A 22,578-nucleotide genomic window follows, 5' to 3' on the forward strand; every position below is an offset into this window, starting at 1 on the left:
ATGTGTTCGTGCATGTGGTTAGAGAGGCAGCCAGGTGTATATTATGTAGGGCTTGTAATTCTGAGGAGCAAGTACTCAACTCTACAGTGAAGAGTTTTAGCATGAAAGGGATACGCTTATATTTGCTTTAGGAAAGCCGCATTCATGACAAGAGAAGCATCTGAGAAGAAGAAAAGGAAGTTTAAAAAAATTGCTGGACAGTACCATGTGAAATGCGGAGGAGGAGATGAATGGACTCAGAGAGGTATAACAGGCAAAGCAGCAGAACCTGGAAGAAAGCATATATGGGATGATGGAGAGCATTCCACCAGTGTATCAGCATGCATTAACATTTCTGAAGTTCTCTAAACAAGTTCTGCACCTCAGCTTCCCAACAGAATCACCTGGGGACCTGTCCAGAACCCCAGTGCCAAGACCCCTAAAATCAGAATCTCTGGAGGTAGAAGTCCATGACCGTGTGATTTCAAGGTGCAGTCAAGGCTGAGAAGCACTGGTCTAGACAGAGATTCTTCCCTCAAGTTATTGGTGGGGGCGGGGGGAGGGAATGAGAGCTTAGATGAGCCATCGAAAGTCATAGAAAACAGGAAATAGAATCTGAGTCTCTTGACTTCTAGCCCAGGGGCCTAACCACCAAACTGAATTATAGCCTCAGAGTATCAACAGATCACTGACCAGCACTGACAAGTCAGGTTCATGGCACTCATTCATTCACACTTCCACATGGCCAAAGCCAGCAGAAGCTGACCATATTAGAAATAGCTAAGAAATAGAAGACATTTTTACTTCCTGACACTCAAGATGATGACAAACTAAATAGGAAGACATAATGCCTCTCAGTGTAACGCCAGAGAACATATAATACAAGACATGGTGAATGGCAGAAGCACTTTCCAAAAGAGGCTATAATAGGAATTCAGAGAAGTAAGAGTTAACTCTGGGAAAAGACAACTTGAAGGAGGAAACAAAAGTCATCAAGATGTAAACTTGAAATTATGAATATTTTAAAAGGCAATGAATGGCATTTCATGAACTTTCAGTAACAATCCAATTAATTCTGACAGGTATTCACATAAGTCATTGAAGATGGCTTTTACTAGGCCAGATTTGGTAGATTCAAGAGGAGTTTAGAGCTCTTTCAGAATTTTTAATTACAAATCAAAATGGAGATGCAGTCATTTTACTCATGGAAAAATTTAGGGAAAAATACAATTAACAGTGGAGCAAGATGATTTATTATTAATAAGCTCATGTAGCTCTGAAGAACACTCTTTCAAAGTTTCTTCAGAGACTAGACTATCTATTTTTAACTGGCACAGTAATAATATTTATTGTATCCACACATAAATACTATAAAATACAAATTCAGTTAATATCCAAGAGTTTATATAGAGACTAAGAAAAAACCAATTTTCCATAATATTACAATCATTAGTCATCCCGCAACTACCATTTCTTCACCTCCCCTTCCTTTGCACATCCATAGAACTTGTATTTCACCTCTACTATGACATTGTCAGAGTTCAGGTTCAAGTTTTAAATATCTAGACACAAGTCACTGTGCTGCACACTCCCAGGAACACCCACAGTGGTGTTTGGTGTTTGACTTTGGAAAGCAGCTAAGGACAGGCTGGTTGCCAGGGAAGCTAACTCTGTGATTAGAGGGTAGGAACTTTCAGTTCTATCCTTGACCTCAGGGGAAAGGAGAGTGGCTGGTTCAATCATTGGTTCAATGGCCAATGATTTCATCAATCATGCCTATGTTATGAAGCCTCCATAGGAACTCTAAAGGACAGGCTACTTCAGGTTGGTGAGCATGTGGAGGTGCTGGGCAAGTGGCAGGCTCAGAGAGGGCATGGAAGCTCTGTGCCCTTTCCCCCATAGCTTGCTGTTCCATCTGGATGCTCCTGAGTTATATTCTTTTACAACAAACTGATGATCTAGTAAGTAAAATATTTCTCTGAGTTCTGTGAGTCAGTGTAGCAAATTAATCAAACTCGAGGCGGGGGTCTTGAGAACTTCCAGCATATTGTAGATTGCTCAGAACACTAGCGTCTGGAAAAGGGGTGGGCAGTCTTGTAGGACTGAGCCCTTTAGGCTGTGTGATCTGATGCTATTTCCAGGTAGATAGTGTCATAATTGAGTTGAATTACAGGGCATTCAGCTGGTAATGGAGAACTGCTTGGTGTAGGGGGAAAAAAATCCTGGAATTGGGTATAGAATCATAGTTATTATAGTATCACATACTAGTGGGTGTTGAATAGATAGTGGCTGGAGGGACTGATGGATGGGGAAACTACACAGAAACAAAATGTCTAATAAAAGAAGACAAATATTCACTGCAACCAATAGGACTTGGTATTTTTCCTAATTTACTTCAAACCTAGTAAAATACTAGACAAATTCTATAACTCAGTTTGAATTTTATAAAATAATGATGATATTTCTTTATCTCTTCAAATTGACATGGAGACTGATTCTATAATATTTTTCACTGAAACATTTTAAGGTCATGTTCTTCATGTGTATGCTAAGTTGCTTCAGTCATGTCTGACTCTGAGACTCTATGGACCATAGCCCACCAGGCTCCTCTGTCTATACCAGAGTGGGTTGCCATGCCCTCCTCCAGGGGATCTTCCTGATCCAGGGATTGAACCTGAGTCTCCTGCATCTCTTGCATTGGCAGGCGGGTTCTTTACCACTAGCGCCATCTGGGAAGCCTGTTCTACATGTACAATATGCTATTTTGAAAGTTTTATCCAATGTTTTCCAGAAGGATTGGGGAAACTAGTTTAAGTTAGAAAATTTGGAACATAATAAGTGCTAAATCTCTTAAAACATAATTAGAGGTCCCTCACTTGGAAAAGGAAATGGCAACCCACTCCAGTGTTCTTGCCTGGAGAATCCCAGGGACAGAGGAGCCTAGTGGGCTGCTGTCTATGGGGTCGCACAGAGTCGGACACGACTGAAGTGACTTAGCAGCAGCTGCAGCAGCAAAGTACATACAATGAAGGCAGATGAACCCTTATCTAGGGACTGTGGTGGAAAGAACAAGACTATGGTAGTGCCTTCTAAAGAAAGTAACACCGTCCTGCCATATATTGGAAAACTCCAAATATAACACGCATTTGAACTGAAAGGAAATCAGTCCTGAATATACATTGGAAGACTGATGCTGAAGCTGAAACACCAATACTTTGATCACCTGATGTGAAGAACTGGCTCACTGGAAAAGACCCTGATGCTGGGAAAGACTGAGGGCAGGAGGAGAAGGGGATGACAGAGGATGAGTTGGTTGGATGGCATCACCAACTCGATGGACATGAGTTTGAGCAAGCTGTGGGAATTGGTGACGAACAGGGAAGCTTGGCGTGCTGCAGTCCACAGGGTCGCAAAGATTCAGACATGACTGAGCAACTGAAGACTGAATTGAAAGTAATCCCTTCTCTAAGATCAACGTCTTCAAGCAAAATAAACCCAAAGGTTGTAGAAAATGCTTAGTGCACAACCCCAGGGGGAATAAAAATGTATGTCAACCACTGATTTATTAAGTAATTTCTGCAAAAGCTGCACCTAGGAGATACATCACAGGGGTTGAGTTATTGGAGGAGAAACTCCCAGGCCAAATACAGGCACAGCAAGTGGTCTTGAATTTACAACTTGCTGAAAGAAAGAAGGCGGGGGGCGGCAGGGGCAGCGGGGGAGTGTTGGGAGAAAAAACTACCATTCCATTTGGGTGGTTTGATAAATTGTGATTTGTGGAAAGTGCTCATTTCAAATCCCTTGCATTTTATTTTATGAGTTTATGCATTTATCCACATGTTCTGCTAAGGAAACTGAAGAAAGCTACATGAGTTCTGTCTCTTGGCCTCTGGGAGGCAGAATGGACAAGTGAATTTTACACCGAGTGACTTTTCCTCTTGGAGATTGCTGTCACTCGATGCCATGATCTATACCCCAGATCTTTGAAAAATGATGATGAATTATTCCACATGACAGTTTCCATATAATTTCACTGCAAAGGCTTTTAAAGCTGAAAGGAGCCTTAAGAGATCATCTTGTGACAACTTCCTGGTTTTATAGATAAGGAAAAGGAGCCTCAGAAAAGCATCAATCCTTGGATAGATACACACAGCCAGGCCCTGGTAAAGTCAAGACTGGATTCCAGGGTCTCAGACAAAGAACAGCATCCTTTTGCCTGCTTGAGCTAATGTCTTCTTAAACTGGGTAGGATTATGCTATAAAATACTGCATTTTCTTGAGAATCTAATTTATTACCTGAAAACTATTTAGGACATTGGGAAGACAACAAAGCAGTGATGTGCTAGGCATTGCTGCTTATAATAAAGGTACAGGCAGAAAGCCTAAACTGGCAGGCTGCTTATAGATAGGCAGACAACAATATGATTAAGTGGTTTGACAAAAAATAAAAATGTTCATTCTCAACTAGGTAACATTGAGCATTCTAGAATGAACCCATGGAGGGGTTGTGGGGGGGGGGTCTCACTTTAAAAGAGTGATTTGCAAAGATTTCAAACGTGTTTGGTCTCATATAAAATGGTTACAACCTGGCAACCTACTCCAGCACTCTTGCCTGGGGAATCTCATGAACAGAGGAGCCTGGCAGGCTCAGTACACAGGGTTGCAAAGAGTCTGACACAACTGAAATGACTTAGCACGCACACATAATTTTAGCTTACAAATCTCTAAATGTTTGATATTCAGTTTAGTTTCAGTTTTCAAATAAGATAAGCAATGCTGCATTGAATTTATTTGTAGCTAAGTCTTAGAACAAATCCAAGATTTATCCTATCCTTTAGGATAAATTTTAGAACTCCTAGTTTAAGAATATGCTAATTTTTAAACTGCTTTGTGGACAGGTGATACCGTACTATACTGCCAAAACTGCTATTATCATTTTGTATAGTAGCTTCCCTGGTGGGCTTCCCTGGTGGCTCAGACAGTAAAGCGTCTGCCTGCAATGCGGGAGACCTGGGTTCAATCCCTGGGTTAGGAAGATCCCCTGGAGAAGGAAACGGCAACCCACTCCAGTACTCTTGCCTGGAAAATTCCATGGATGGAGGAACCTGGTAGGCTACAGTCCATGGAGTCTCAAAGAGTCGTACACAACTGAGCAACTTTACTCACTCATAGTCTTTGGTAATTTGACATCAAGAACTCAGAGAAGAGCATTGTTGTATTACATGTGCTCTTGTTAAAATGGGAACATTTAGTGAGAAATTGTTTCTCAAAATGAGCATCCGTTTGTAACAAGGATGTGCTATATGTTTGGATATAAAGGTAGATATGAAGTGGCCCCTGCCCTCAAGAAGCTTAAGTCAAGAGAAGGCAATTAAAAAGCACCAAGCATCCAAAAAATGAAGAAGTGGCATTTAAGGAGAAGCTGCTTTAAAGAGGGTGGAGACTGTATAAAATGTGTGGTGAGCAAGTTTGAGGCAATCCGTCACAGGAGCAAGTTTATTCAAATGAACGCCTTGGACTGCTGGAGCTCATTCTGACTTGGCTCTGCAGAGCAGGCTGGCAGTGAGGCTGGCTAAATTTGTAACAAATGGTTTGTGCCTACATACAGGAACAATGGAACAGTAATTTTCCTTTTTTAATGGCCAGCTACCAGTATCCTTTATGTGAAATGATAATAATGGACTCTCTTCCAGCCACATCTTTGAAAAGCTCTCCTCTAAGGAGGCCGCCAACCTGCCATTATGCAAGAGTACCTCATTTCTGTCACGCTGGGTCACCATGCTCCCTGCAGGTGTGTGGCTCATCACAATTCTTTATATTTGTGCTTATGGTGGGGTTTTTTTGTTTGTTTTGTTTGGTTTTTTAAACAAGATTAAAAATGTACATGTGGCTCATATCATCAATCCCCAATATTGCTTAACTGAACTGTGTGTGTTTACACAGCTGCTGACTCCTGGGATACCCTCTTGGGAAGGAGACAACAGTTCTGAACGTACCATTTTGTGGATCAGTAAAAAGTACAAAGATTGAATTTCTTTAAAAAAAAAAAGTAAGGGTTTTCTATTCAACAGTCTTGCCAGCAGAGGCAGTGGCTGTGCACACACTGGCCAGTGGAGAAATCTCTGTTTCAGGCATCCTTTTGAAAGTAACAACAGTTTTTGGAACATAAAAAGTATTTATTTCTTCTTTAAAGAAAACTGAAGCTTTACAAGAATGCCCCCATTGTTTGGTTGTTTTAGTTTATAAATAGCAAAATCTGGAAATAATCTGCTTTGTTGTGGATCCTCCCAACTGGAAGTTGTAGCATTTCGCATACCCTAGGGGAATTCCCTGTTCTACACAGCTGCACTGATCCCCACCCACTTCCTGCCTCAGTCCTCCTGGAGGTACTTCAGGATTTCACCCCACTTCCTTTGCCTCTCTCTAAGCAGCTCATTAGCCATAGCTCACTTCTTTTCCACTGATTGACCCCCATACTAATCCTTTGAGGCAGATAAAGATGAGGAAGCTGTATCAGCAAGAATCAGTGACTTGTCCAGAGTCCCCATCTTTTCTGAAGGGCCACGTGTCATTCTGCAGAGAAGGAAATGGCAATGCACTCCAGTATCTTGCCTGGAAAATCCCATGGACAGAGAAGCCTGGCAGGCTACCATCCATGTGGTCACAAAGAGTCAGAAACGACTGAGCGACGAACACACACACACATTTCATTCTGTACCCTTTTTATGTGGGAAGAAGAGTTTAAAGTCTAATAGGAGAGTGTCTTTGTCTGTTCATATAACCAACTATCATAGACTGAGTGGCTTATAAACAATAGAAATTTACTTCTCATAGTTCTGGAGGCTGGGAGGTCCAAGATAAAGCCGCAGCAGATTTGGTGTCTGGTGAGAGCTTAATTCTCTGTTCTCAGATGCCCATCTTCTCACTGTGTTCTCACATGAGGCAAAGGAAGACTCTGGGGTCTCTTTTGGCTTTTTATTTGTTTTTCTTTATCTATTTTTAAATTTTCTGAGGTCTGTTTTATGAGGGCACTAATCCCATTCATGAGGATTCCACCCTCATGACCTAATCAGTCCCCAAAGTCCCCATCTCCAAATACCATCACAGTAAGGGTTATGTTTCAACACATGAATTTTGGGGTGGGGAGACACAAACATTCAATCTACAGCAGAGAGATTAATTAAACAAGTATTTACTAGGAAAGCAATTGATTATGTTTTGGTAAGTACTAAAAAGGTGACTTCAGTGTGCCATAAAAGCAAACAATGCAACTCAACCTTTTGTGGGGCATAGGAAAGGCTTCTGTACAGAAGTGACATATAAGCTGACACTGGACGAATATGAAGAAGTTACCCAAAAGAGAGAGAGAAAATGAGTACTCCAGGCAGGGGAGCAGCGTGTAACAAAGGGCCTGAGGTAGGTTGGAGTTTAGTATATTGGAGAAACTCAAAGAAGATCCAGTATGACTGGAAACAAAAAGTGAACAGTGCAGGGCAAGAAAGCAGGTTGGTGAAGATGGTAGGAACTGGCTTGTAAAGCCAACACAAACCCACAGGGAGATTTCAAAGATGAGCGGCATGATCAAATATGCCTTTTAAAATTACCACTTTGTATAGAGCATGGGAAAACTGAAAGCAGAGTGATGAAGTCGGGGGATACTGGAGTAATCAAGACACTCTGGTAACTTGGACTAGGGAAATGAGGAAAGTAGGCTAATACTAAAATAACTAGGAGGTAAAATAAATTGTTTTGGTGCCCAGACATGGGATAGTAGGGAAGAAGGAGGTATCAAGAATGGCTTCTATCTGTTATGATTAAATTGTGCCCACCCCCAAATTAATATGCTGAATTTCTAATCCACAGAACCACAGAATGTGATATTATTTGGAATAGGGGTGCAGATAATTAGTTTAAACTACAATGAGATTTCACTGAAATAGAGTAGGCCCTTAATCCAGTATGACTTATATCCTTATAAAGGGAAAATCTGAACACAGATATGCACAGAAGGAGAATGTCATGTGAATATTAAGGCAGAGATTGGGGCAACACATCTAGAACCCAAAGAATGCCAAAAGATTGTCAACAAACCTACTTCTCATTAAGTAATAGGCCTGGAACAGATTCTCACAGCCCTCAGAAGGTAGGACCCTGTCAGCTCCTTGATCTTGGAATTTTAGCCTCCCAGAATGGAGACAGAACAGGTTTTTACTGTTTAAACCGCCCAGTTGGTGGTATGTTGTTATGACAGCCTGAGCAAACCAATGCACGATCAGTGTCCCAAATCTGCTGGATAGTGGGACCCATCCTGAAGGGTGGTGGGCATGAAGATGCCTTTTTTCCCTCCTTCACCCCCTAAAATTTATCCCTATCAAAGACTTTTAGAAAGCAGACTGAGGATTCAAGACATGGAGTAAAAATAATTCATCTATTCATCAATCCATTCATCTAGAAATATTCATTCAACCAGTATTTCTTTGGAACTTACACTGTTTCAAGTACTAAATGAAACTTAAAGTATTATCCACACGGAGTGAAAGGAAGCACTTGTTTGGGGGTGGTCAGGGAAATTATAGCCAAAATCTTGGATTCACTTGGACAATGAGAAAATTTGGCTGATTTTCAAAAAAGCATTCCTAATAATAAATGCTATTATTCTATAAAGTGCTTCCCGGAGGAAGCATAATAATCCCATAGTTTGAGTCATAGGAAATTTTGGTGGGCATAACACTCAATAACAGAATTTGGGGAAACAACCTTAAATTATAAAGGCAGGAAGGCAGGATTACTTCATTGTTTCCATCTTCATTTTCTATAAAGGCTCCTTGTGGAGACTTCGCGACATGGGTGGTCAAATTATAATCACTGAATGATACAGTGGAAGATGAATCAAAATGTGATAATGTTCTTTTTACTCCCATTTCTGACTTTTTTTTGCAAGCTGTATTCATTGGGCTTCTTTCTCCTTAACACTTTCAGTTAATACCCTCCATTTTCTCAATATTTTCCATTACTGTCCTTGTACTTAAATTTCAGGAGTGTTAAGATTTGGAAGCTACAGACAGTCTAGCTACACACATCTTTGTTGTAGCTATGAAAGCAGCCATCCTTCCAGATGCAAACTGTCAAGAGAATTGTCCAGTTCCCATGCCTTTCATGGGGTTTTAGAAAGCATTATTTCACGTTGTTAACAGGAGATTAGCAACAAGATAATCCTCATATATTTTCTTTTGAAGTACTTATATTTTGTGTTTAAAGAACTAAGTTTTAGCTTTCTGGCAACTCTTAAGTTCCTTCATAATCTATGTCTGCATTTCTAGGTATCTTACCTGGAGTGGCAGGAGGTGGGGAGCAATCCAAGGTTATCAATTATCCCAAAAGCAGAAACTAAGAAAGCTTTGACATGGTTGTCTCATTTCAGTCAAACTGGCTTATCACCAAATACTCATTGATGTCTGAGCAAGTAAAAACTGCCTAGCCTGCTCCTCAGGCAATATGGAGTCTGGTCCCCAACAGAGGGAACCAGATCTTCATAGAGAATAAGGATGGCTGTGTTTCCCCACATACACGACAGAGGCTCATAAGACACAAGAGTCAGGTATGATACTTCCAGAAAGGTCAGATCCCATAGTTTTCAGATGAAATGGTCATTTTTGCCTACAATGCCACCAGGGCTTGGTTTAAGGGTCTCAGATTGGGTAGCACAGTGTGAAGAACAGTTTAGTCAAGTGGTCATTTCTCAGATAAACTGTTTTTCAGGGAAGACTTCCACAATTCATTGACTTTTCCATGAAATTCCAACTCTTTTCTTCCTGAGAAGTTGCGGTCAAATTTCTAGCAAAGAACATCCTTTCCGTCCTTTCTCTGCCCCTAGTACAGTGCTCCACCAGATAGAGAATATGAAGGAGGCCACTGGAAGCACAGTCCTTAGCAAGAAAAATGAACAAGGAAAGAGAAAGTTTTGAGCACACAAGCTTTATGTGACTATAGGAGGGAGGACACTGGTCATGGGGAAGAAGGTCTCTCCAGAGAACCCAACAAGCATATCAGAAAGAAAGAATCAGAATTTGGAATCTGCCATATTCAGAAAGCATCCAAACCAGATGACCACGATGTCAGCCAAGCTAGACCATTCTATGCCTCAGCTGCCCTAGTCTCTAGCTCTGCTAACTCTGCTGCTGCTGCTGCTGCTAAGTCGCTTCAGTCACGTCCGACTCTGTGTGACCCCACAGATGGCAGCCCACCAGGCTCCTCCATCCCTGGGATTCTCCAGGCAAGAACACTGGAGTGGGTTGCCATTTCCTTCTCCAATGCATGAAAGTGAAAAGTAAAAGTGAAGTCGCTCAGTCATGTCCGACTCTTAGCGACCCCATGGACTGCAGCCCATCAGGTTCCTCTGCCCATGGGATTTTCCAGGCAAGAGTACTGGAGTGGGGTGCCATCGCCTTCTCCACTGCTAACTCTGGAGAGGTGCAAAAAGAAGAGAGGGAAGAAGTGGCCTAGGACAACATGAGCTGGAAAGGGAGCAATATTTTACATTGGAAGAGAGTTTGCAATTTTATGATTATTACACTGGACTGGCCTGGACTGGAAGTATGACAATTTCCTAAAATTTCATCAAAGGGTAGGTAAAGAACTACTCAACACAGAAAGATTAAAAGAGAATAGCGATAGGGAATAAGATTGGCCTATATCCTCTTAAATCAAGCTTGTTCAATAAAATAGTTACATGTTACATGTGTCATTGATTATTGACTTATGTATTCAGATCACTATTTTAATCGTGATGAGATCATCTCTCAATTTTCTCTTTGTCTATTTAAATAATATCCATTCTTTTAACTGAGTGTTTAGTCATCTTTGAGTATCTCCAGAAAAACATCTTTCTCTGCTTTTATCAAGATCCCAGATAATGCCATACATCTTGGCTGTAGTTTTAAAATATGTAATCTAAGAGAGGCTGAACAAAATGACCTCTACAGTTATTTCCAGTTCAATAGTTATAAAATGAATTGTAGTTTTCTTCAGAGTCTCTTTGCCTTAGTTACCAGGTTAGCTGTCCAACTGGGTTTGAATCTGATAAACCCTCTAATTGCTCTCTGCTGCTGCTGCTGCTAAGTCGCTTCAGTCGTGTATGACTCTGCGCGACCCCACAGACGGCAGCCCACCAGGCTCCCCCGTCCCTGGGATTCTCCAGGCAAGAACTCTGGAGTGGGTTACCATTTCCTTCTCCAATGCATGGAAGGAAAAGGGAAAGTGAAGTCGCTCAGTCGTGTCCGACTCTTAGCGACCCCATGACTGCAGCCCGTCCACCTTTACACCTCTACCTTTACACTGGGTTCCATGTAAAGACAAGTCAGGGAATAATCTCCACACTTGATCTCCCACGGTCATCTGCAATCACCTCCTTCCTTCACCTTTCACCACGCTTTCTCAACTCTTTCCTCAAATCTGCCGAGAAGTGCATCTTTCACTTTGAAACCTCTGTTCACCTCCATCTCACTTCAGCTCCAAAACGAAAAGCCTCTTTCGAAAGGATATCAGTGCAGTTTTGACAGAAACTCTCACATTGCTGGATATCCAAGAAGAATAAACTCTGAGGAAAAGAACACTGACATAAATGCAAAGCTCAGTTTATATATCCTAGCAATTTTTGATAGATGTAAACCTGACATGCAAATAGAATTTTTATGGTGTATCGCTACATTTAAAGTGCTTTTTAATAGAATATACAATTTAGAGATATAAAAGTGCATTTTAATTGCCCACAAATGAGTTTTTAAAGTACTTAGGAGTATCAAGAACATTAAATGCAAGTGATTAGATAAATTATCCTGCTAAAACTAATACTTAATTTAAATGGCAATAACTATATGAAGAGTAACTATGTGGTATTAAGACAAATTTCAACAAACTGTGCTCATTAGAGAAATCAGATTCAAGGTTACATCTTTTATTAGCACATTGTCACCTTTTATATTTAACAGCATCATTATGGATGGTGCAGAATCCTACAACTGTGTATATACAGAAGATTCGGGATCACCAACCAGCTCTGTGACCTCTTCACACATGTCATCATTCATTCTTGTATAAGGCATGGCCATTTCACAGTTCTCCTGACTTTACCTGTGTCTTTTCTGGTTTCTTCATTGTCTGACCAGCACTCTGGGTCTGTCTGCCTCTTTTTTTCTGACCAGAGAAAGAGTTCATGATTAGAATTTAGAGGGCCTCTCACAACATTTTTATTTGGCTCTTGTTCCATGTCACATCACCAAACTGCCTCACTACAAATCACTGTCTCATACATGAAATTCAAAGTGAGTGAACCAATGGAATTTCAAGATTATGAGCCTCTGGTCCATCCTGGCCATTGGATGTTAATAACAGCTCTTAAGTGATGTTGTGGAACCTGCCCAAGACCATTAGAATAACCCTAATATCTAATAAATTATGTTGTGCTATAAGGCACGATTGGGACAGTCTTTGAGGCATTTTAGTAAATGCCTCAAAAGAAGATTACAGGGAGCCACAAAAATGTCTGACAGGCTGGTATACCCTAGTCCAGGATCTCTGAAAAGCTCCTCTGAGGAAAAGACTTCTAATCTGAGACCTGGGAAATAAGTTATCTAGGGTGGAGAAAGAGAACATTCTAAGCTTATAAAACAAGAAGGATCATGGAATGTTTGAGGATCCAATAGATTAGTAGGGTGGAAGAGAGAGGGATGTGAAATGAAAGTATCTCCTGCCATATCAAGATATGATATAAGATATATGATATAAATTATCAAGATTTGCCATATCAAGATATATGATATAAATAAGAAATGTCACAGCCCTCTGTGATTTCTGGCCTCCAAATATGAACGAGGGCTCCCCAAACTGTGATCCAGCGGATGCTGCCACTACCCATGATGACTGCTGAGGAGCTAGGGGAGTGCAAGAAGCAGCCATCTATAGGACAACAAGGAAACAGGATTGGCCCCAGATAGCTGAGGTGCCTATGAAAGGAAATGAATTCAGTGAGCTCAGAGGCTTGCATGTTCCGATACACAGAATGCTGAATTCCTTAACTTGATACCTGATCTTTGATGTTCAGACTGCCTGCTCCCTTTGTTGCAAGCTTGTATACAGCCTGACTCCCCTCCTGCCTCTTTGGAGCAGTGTTCTCAGAGCTACTGAGATGCTGTCTCCCTATACAAATAATAACATTTTATTATTAAAATAAATAAATTTTATTTATTCCCACCAAATAAAATAACTCTCTACTTTCAGGTCGTGACTATATTTTTTAGTCAATGGGGGAAGAGGGTTGAGTTAAAGCAAGAGAGTTTCAGATGCTGGAGAGTGACAGTTAGAAGGAAGCATGGATGTGGAGTGTCTAGAAGCCATTATAATAAATGGGGACAGAGCCAATGTTGGTTTGGACTAAGATGGTAAAAGAAGAGATGAGGAGAGGTGATAGAAGGCACACTCAACATGGATGGTCAACCGCCTGCGTAGAGTGGGTGAAGAGGAGAAGGATGTTTCCAACTTATACTTCTGGACAGATGGCAGTGTCATTCACTGAACTAGTGATCATTAAGGAAAAACTGAGTTTCTGGGAGTGGAAGATAGAAATGAGGCTTGCGCTTATTGAGGCTGAAGTACCTATTAAATATCCAAGTATCACTGTTGAGTAAACTATTGGCCTGAAGCTCAGAAGAAAGATCTGGCCTGGGAATATAAATCTGGTGGTAATTAAAGAGGTTATATGAAGCTATGAGGGTAAGAAGAGCACATAAAAAGAAATTAGATCTTAAAAAATAGGGTCTCTGACCAAGCCTTAGGGAACGCCAGTATTTAAAAGTAGGGTAGAAGAGAACATGTCAGCGGAGCTAGAGCTACAGGAGAATGTCTAGTAGGGTACTGCATCCCATGAGCCAAGAGGATAAAAAATATGAGAGAGGAAATCACCATGAGAATAAAATATAATGAGAGGTCAAATGAAATGGGGACTAAAAGTATCTTGTGATTTAGGGATGGCAGGACAGGAAGGAGGAATCTCTAATGATCTTCCCAAGAGCCATTCAGAGAGCGAATAGTATGAATTGTATAATAGCATGACTCATTAAATGCTAAGGAAGCTCAGAGGGTAGACAACTCTTCGGAGTGGTTGTGGCCAAATGTCAAGTTTTACCCAAGGCAGTTCACATTTGGGCTCTTGTCCTGGAGAACTTATCAATAGTTCCCTCCCTTACTCTCAAACCTGTCCTGTTTTGAATGATAAGTTATATATCACTCTATGTGAAGAGCAGGGTGAAAGTTAGCATATAAAAATTGGCATACAGCAATTCTTAACTCTCTGGTCCAAGAGGGTGGCAGCACAGAGTTGTGAACCCACATTTGAAGGAAGACAGCCCGTAGTATAATTTTAAGTTCTACCATGTATTGGCTGAGGGACCTTGGACAAGTTTATTTAAGCTCTCTGAGATTAACAGGATTTAAATTTCAGCACAGAGTGAGGATTTTGTGCAAAGTGCTAACATATAGTGCTCAACAAATACAGGTTCTCTTCTCTTAGTTCCTATGATTTCTCCTTTTTTACTTCATTTCCTTCTTGATCTTTTCTTTTTTCTCTTCTCCATACCCTAAAGTAACTCAAACACTTTGTGAAAGAGGACATTCTTATTTTTATATTTAAAATGAAGCCCCGTTTCAGTGTAACAGGTGTCACGCCTCTTGTCCCATTATCCTAACTGGGCAAAGGTATTGATACCCAACTCATTCATGTCAGTATGTTTCAACTGATACTTACACAGTGTCACTTGCATCTCACGCTAGCAATGCTGAGAGATACCGAACAAATACAGGGTGTGATTCTTTTCTCAAGAATGGTGTTTTTCAAGGAGAAAGACAACATACTATGCATAATATTTCTGCTGTCACTATTGCTGCTACTTCTGCTAGTGGTCACCATGTAAAATCCTTACCTTGCGCAAGGAACTATCCTAATTGTTCCATTGTACAAATGAGGAAAACTGAAGTTCAAAGAGGTTAAGCAAATGGCTCAGAAGTGCCCAAACTGGTGTCTAAATCCTGATCCACCTGACACTATAGCCCATGATCTTTTCATTTCTCGATGGAACACAAATTGAATAAAATACTGAGCAGAAAATGAGCGCTACGAGGGCTCAGGACAGAAGAGGGGCACCAACTGCAAACCAACGGCACTGCTGAAGGCTATGTAAAGAGCTGGAACTCGAATGGCCTGGAAGGGTGATTTATGCACATGCTGCTCTAAAATAAGCAATGCACTTTACAACTAGTTAAGCTGGAAATGTTTCCCAAGGGATTGGATGTATAGATTTCCAGGATCTTTTATCTCCTCAGCCTTGACTATTTAAAGTAAATTTTCACTTCAATGCTCGTGAAGTCAAATTGGACAGAATCAGCTCTGCTATATTCCAGTAGCTCCAAGCTTCCCTGGCATGAACTCTCACCTTTATAAGCATGAATAGATGCTCAAGGTTCAAAATCACAGAGTTCACTGTAGTTTACCAATAGCACATTATTTGTTTTCAGTTCCTGCCTCTAGCACTGAAATGATACAGCCTTCAGACTGATTTAAAGTGGCCACTTAGAACTTGGCTGAATAATGCTTGACTTTCATCACGGTTGAAAGGGTACTTAAAGCACAGCCTCTGCAACTGTGTCATCTTCTGCAAATCAAGGTTGATTAATAACAAGACTGCCTCACTCTGGCATCGTGCCTTTCATCTGGGTGAGACTGAAGCTATTCCTGGAAAAGATTCAGCTTTCTTTTGCTTCAGTGCTGGGGTGTGTTGACAGCAGGGGCAGAAAGGAAGGTCAAAGTTAGCATTTGAGTTTGGACTGTGAGGAGGAAAGTGGGAGGACTGAGATCCGCCCTGTAAAGTAGTATTAAGGTTCTGCATGGTCCTGGCACAGGGCTCACATCAGGAGTGGGGATGCAACTGGGCTTTCTCTGTCCAGTCAAGCAGGCACCATTTTACGACAAGTCTTCTGGAAAATGGTGATATCATTGGTGGGTGTGGTTGCAGGCCCTTTTCCCGCCTTTCTTCTGAAAACAAGCAGACTATTCTTCTACACAAGAATTTTCAATCTGTACTCTGTGGAAGCTTGCCATGGATCTGTGGTCTGCTTCAACAGCAGAGCTTAGGCTATGGGAATTTTTGTAAAGGATTTTTTCCCCACAATTTACACTGAGAGTAAGGATGGTCCATCAATATTTTCTCCTAACTTGTCCTTCATCATCTCCTGTAGTATGGATGCCTTTCTTAGAGCACTCCAGGAATGTAATTTAAAGTAGTCAAACCCTTGGAAAGAAGATGTTCTGTGTTGTGCTCAGCATATGCAGCAGTAACCTGTATTACAGTGCCTTCAACTGAGTGTTTTTCTTCATTGCTTTTATCATATTTTCAATGATGTAGTAATTTGTGTTGGTTTTAATATTTTTCTACCCTATAAATACCAGTGACAAAACAGAGTATATTTGCCAAGGTCACACTACACGGATCCAACTGTTATGGTTTCTGGCATGGGGTATGGGTGATACCACATTTATCACTCCCACTACCAACGCAGGTTCAAGATTTTACTATTTTGTCAAGATTATGAAAAAAAAAATTTAAATGTGAAATGTTTGCTATTTAATTTATATATATATATATATATATATATATTTTTTTTTTTTTTAATGCCTTTGCTGCTGCTGCTGCTGCTAAGTCGCTTCAGTCGTGTCCGACTGTGCGACCCCATAGACGGCAGCTCACCAGGCTCCCCCATCCCTGGGATTCTCCAGGCAAGAACACCGGAGTGGGTTGCCATTTCCTTCTCCAATGTACGAAAGTGAAAAGTGAAAGTGAAGTCGCTCAGTCATATCCAACTCTTGGTGACCCCATGGACTGCAGCCTACCAGGCTCCTCTGTCCACAGGATTTTCCAGGCAAAAGTACTGGAATGGGGTGCCATTGCCTTCTCCATTTAATGCCTTTAGGTATAGAGAAAAGTAGATTGAAACTTCAGGGCCAAAACTGAAGAGGTTGACCTGTCTCTAGCAAACTTGCTAATGATCTTGATGTACTTCAAAGTTATTTGAGCATTCCAAAGAAGGGTGTAGATATTAATTCACTAGTCAAACTATAGAGAATTTAAGGCTTTCACAATCTCCTTGATTTGCATGGATTTGTTTTCAGAGTTCCAATCATTGGTTGACTCAAACATCTATATAATAGTCATTTAAGTGACCAGCTCACTACAGAGTGGGTGGCATGTTCTCTACTAAAATAAGAAGTCAACAGGTTAACACCAAACTCTACTAAATGTACATTTGAACTACCGTAATTTAAATACAGGATTCCCAAGTGTCTCAGTGGTAAAGAATCCACCTGCCAATGGAGGAGACTGGAGATTCAGGTTCAATCCCTGAGTTGGTAAGATCCCCTGGAGGAGGAAATGGCAACCCACTCCAGTATTCTTGTCTGGGAAATTTTATGGACAGAGGAGCCTGGCAGGTTACAGTCCGCAGGGTTGCAAAGAGTCAGCATGACTGAGCAAGCAATTTAAATACAGATCTATTTGTTTCTAGAATTAGAGATTTCAGACGATGGAAAACTGTGTTCTTTCTATTAAACTTAGTGAGGAAGAGGGTAAGGTGGTATTAGGAGTCTGCTATGTTCTAGAAACTGTTCGAGGTGCTTCTGCTGCCCAGCAGCCCTGCAGGCAGATCACTGGACCACAAAAGAATATTCTCAAGTCTTAAGATGGATATAATTCACCTTTCTAGGTTTTGGACTTGCTTAGGACTCTTTGCCCTCTTCTTGTTTACAATCTCTCCAGTTTGGAGTGGGATTAGCTAACCTATGCCTATCCTAACACTGTATTTTGGAAGTACATAGCTTGTCTGGTTTCACAGGTTCACAGCTGGAAAGACATTTCCATCCTGCCTAAGGATGAATAACACCTCAAGTCTCATCTATCTATGATTTAGATGCTATTGAGATGAGACTTTGAACTTGGAACTGATGTTGGACTGGGTTAAGAATTTTAGGGCTCCTGGGATGGGTTGAATTTGTTTTGTACATGAAAAGGACACAAATTTGGGGAGTTCAGAGGGGTGAAATGTTATGGACTGAATTGTGCCTCCAGAAATTCATATGCTAAAGTCAAAATGTAGGACTGGTGTTGTTATAAGAAGAGACGCCAGAGAGCTCTCTCTTTGTGTGTGTGCACAAAGGCTATGTGAGGACACCTGTGAGAAGGCGACTGTCTGCACGCCAGAAGACAGCCTCACAAGAAGCCGTTCCTGCTGGCACTTGGATCTTGGATTTACAGCCTCCAGAGTTGTGAAAACATTAATTTCTGTTAAGGTATTCAATCTGTGGTGTTTTTTTATAGTAGTCCAAGCAGACTAACCCACCACCATCAGTAAACCTTAATAGTTTCTCTAAAATTGGTCCACCGTTCTAAAAAAGTATTATTAAAAAAAAAAAAGTATTATTCCATTATCAGCAAATAGTCACATCTTGCCCCCTGAGTAGGAAGACACATAGCTGGCAATAGAGAAACTAAAAATTGTCTGTAATCTCCTTAGGACACAAATTAGACCTCTCTCAATATTTTCAATATTTATTTGATAAAAATAAAACAGTTAATGGCCATGATAAAGACAACAAATGATACAATTCAACTAACAATTTTTTAAAAATTCTCTTTTGCTTTGGGATGCATTATAGATTTTTTACAAGGAGATTTCCTAACAATGCCAATTATTATTAAGTTTCAAAACAGCAGAGATAATGAGAAAATCTAAGTTTTTAAGAGAGTACAAAAGATCTATAATAATAATAATAATAATGAATAGATCAAATACAAAGAAGCAGGCATCACACTTACCAGAATCTAAAAGACAGAGGGGCAATTCCTCTAAGACTCTGACGGGATTATTATTACCAACCATCAAATGTCAGAGTAAAAATAAAAACATTTGCAGAAATTAAAAATTATTTCTTTTCCTATTAATGTTTCATTTGAATTAATTTAAAATGCACTTGAAGTTACTGAGCCATAGAACCTGGGGAGTGGAGAAATAAACCTGGCTTCTGCGGGTAATGGACAAGATGGAGAGTTTGTTTGTGAAGACTAAAGGCTGACTACATTTGGATTTTGTGAGGAGTATGAAGTAATTCTCTGCTAAGGAGGGAAGGCATTTGAATGAGATAAAATTTCAGTGGAAGTCTAATGGAAGAGAAAGAAGGTTTGGAGCAAATATAAAGTCCCCATTCTGTTCAAGGTAGTTGCCCATTGGTGGGGAGTCACCCTGAATGCAGTTTTGGAGAAAGGGGTAGAGGCTTTGTGCAGGAAAACAACAGTGGTTAGAAAGACAAGTCAAGAAGCTGTGATCAGCAGGCCAATGAGGAGCTCCTGGAGGTTTTTTAGAATATCTTTGTTTGAAGAAGAGCATTTTCATCATATTTGTCAACTGATACATGCTGAATGCCCATCAAGTTTACAATTAACACTTGAATATTACATGCTTTTAACCATAAATTTACAGTTTTTATAAATCAGGTTGTAATTTAATTGGAGTATATAAAAACTTTTACCCAAACAATAGAAATATTGCCCAACCAAATATTCTGCTTGGGTGATCTTTTCACCAGAAACAATATGGTCAATTAAGGGAGTTTTTTTGTTTTTTTTTTTTTCCTTCTTATTTGTAGTCTTCATTCAAAGTTATTATCTCAGCACAGTAAATTTATACTCTGCAGACTATCAACAGTAACATATAAACTTAGAAAACAAAATCTTCCTTTTGCAACTAAAATTAGCATTGCTGAGCCTTCTGCAAGACTTTCTGGGGTAAGGTATGCTGTGTGACAAGTCTAAGCAAGGCTCTGCAGTTTTCTGCTTTCTAATCCTGTAACTTTCCATCCTATAATCAAGAGTAGGTTGTAGGGACTCAGACTCAATTTTCCAGATGACTTCAGGGACAAAGAATTGCTAATTTGTTATACTAATATTGACATTTTGAATTGTAATTGAAAATAGTTTTCCTTAATTAACTATGTTGTTTTTGGTGGAAAAATTATACAAGAGTAGCATATTTAGTGGGGCAATATTTCTATTTTGGTGTCTCTTTTAGTATAGTCCTTCAGTCCCATGGTGATATATATATATATATATATATAGAGAGAGAGAGAGAGAGAGAGAGATAAATTTTTCAGTTTATCCCATAGAGGATTCAAATATAAATAATACTCTACAACTGTACTTGGGAAATAAAGATTTTACCCATAATAACCTATTTTACCCATGACAGAACTATTATGACAGAGGTTTTGTGAAAAATCTTTTCCTCTGATTAATAGACAAATGCATTATTCAAAAATTACCTCTCTGAATATAGAAGAATCTTTAGAAAAAGAATTGGTATTAAGTGTGCATTTACTATTGAGCATTCTGGAATTAAAACTGACTATAATTTTTCCTCTAAAAATACACTAAGGTGTTATGCTTGCTTAAATAGGAAAAGGAGTACGTCAAGGCTGTATATTGTCACCCTGCTTATTTAACTTATATGCAGAGTACATCATGAGAAAGGCTGCGCTGGAAGAACCACAAGCTGGAATCAAGATTGCCGGGAGAAATATCAATCACCTCAGATATGCAGATGACACCACCCTTATGGCAGAAAGTGAAGAGGAACTAAAAAGCCTCTTGATGAGAGTAAAAGAGGAGAGTGAAAAAGTTGGCTTAAAGCTCAACATTCAGAAAACGAAGATCATGGCATCCGGTCCCATCACTTCATGGCAAATAGACAGGGAAATGGTGGAAACAGTGTCAGACTTTATTTTTGGGGGGCTCCAAAATCACTGCAAATGGTGACTGAAGCCATGAAATTAAAAGACGCTTACTCCTTGGAAGGAAAATTATGTCCAACCTAGATAACATATTCAAAAGCAGAGACATTACTTTGCCAACAAAGGTCCGTCTAGTCAAGGCTATGGTTTTTCCTGTAGTCATGTATAGATGTGAGAGTTGGACTGTGAAGAAAGCTGAGCGCTGAAGAATTGATGCTTTTGAACTGTGGTGTTGGAGAAGACTCTTGAGAGTCCCTTGGACTGCAAGGAGATCCAACCAGTCCATCCTAAAGGAAATCAGTCCTGGGTGTTCATTGGCAGGACTGATGCTAAAGCTGAAACTCCAGTACTTTGGCCACCTCATGCAAAGAGTTGACTCATTGGAAAAGACTCTGATGCTGGGAGGGATTGGGGGCAGGAGGAGAAGGGGACGACAGAGGATGAGATGGCTGGATGGCATCACTGACTCGCTGGACGTGAGTCTGGGTGAACTCCGGGAGTTGGTGATGGACAGGGAGGCCTGGCGTGCTGCGATTCACAGGGTTGCAAAGAGTTGGACACGACTGAGTGACTGAACTGAACTGAAACTTGTATTAATACATGCTTATTTCTGCTCTTCCAATTCCCAACCACCTTTTAGATTATATATATATATATATATATATATATGCCTGGAAAATCCCATGGATGGAGGAGCCTGGTAGGCTGCAGTCCATGGGGTCGCTAGAGTTGGACACGACTGAGCAACTTCCCTTTCACTTATCACTTTCATGCATTGGAGAAGGAAATGGCAACCCACTCCAGTGTTCTTGCTTGGAGAGTCCCAGGGACGTGGGAGCCTGGTAGGCTGCCGTCTATGGGGTCGCACAGAGTCAGACACGACTGAAGCGACTTAGCAGTAGCATATATGATATTTAATACAGATGTATTTAATGTATATTTAATAGAATATGTGTATATATATATATATATATACATATATATAAAATAGGTGAAAATTATTATAGGTTGGTAGTAGACAAACCCTGGGTCAGGAAGATCCCCTGTAGGAGGGCATGGCAACCCTCTCCAGTATTCTTGCCTGGAGATTCCCATGGACAGAGGAACCTGATGGGCTATAGTCCATGGGATCGCAAAGAGTCGGACACAACTGAAGCGACATGGCATGCACACAGTGGACAAATGTTTTTCTAGGGAGTTGATGCAGTACTGTTTTCAGTAGAGAAAACTGGGGTCTCCTTGCTACATTCTGCTCCACCCCTCCTCACTCTTGCTTTTGTCCTGTTGGAGGTAAATTTTCGCAGGAACACAACACAAGGTGGTGCTGTTGCATTTATGCTAAACCAGCTGCAGGCCCAGCCACTGAAGCTGTCTGTAGATTTCATCTGGAAAGTGTTAAGCAAGTGCCAAAGACAGGGAGAGAAAGGTTTTGCATATGTTAAGTCTTTACCTGGTAGTTATCCTTTCAGATGAGAAAAGCTAAGTAGAAAGAAAGAAGAGGAATGTAAGTTTCTTTCAGTTGAGGAAGCTTCTGGGGGAAACCGTCTTAACAAAAGAAAGTGACGGTGCCAGTGGGTTCCTTTGTTGCTAAATTACAGAAGCATAGAAAATTAGGACTAGAAGAGACATTAAGATGCTATCTAATCCATAAGGTTTCATTTATTAAATTATCAACCAGTTAAACTTTTTTCCCTTGGTTTTAAAATTTCCTGGGGAAG

Source organism: Bos indicus, chromosome 12 (genome assembly GCF_029378745.1).
Source record: "Bos indicus isolate NIAB-ARS_2022 breed Sahiwal x Tharparkar chromosome 12, NIAB-ARS_B.indTharparkar_mat_pri_1.0, whole genome shotgun sequence".
Classification (NCBI taxonomy): Eukaryota; Metazoa; Chordata; class Mammalia; order Artiodactyla; family Bovidae; genus Bos; species Bos indicus.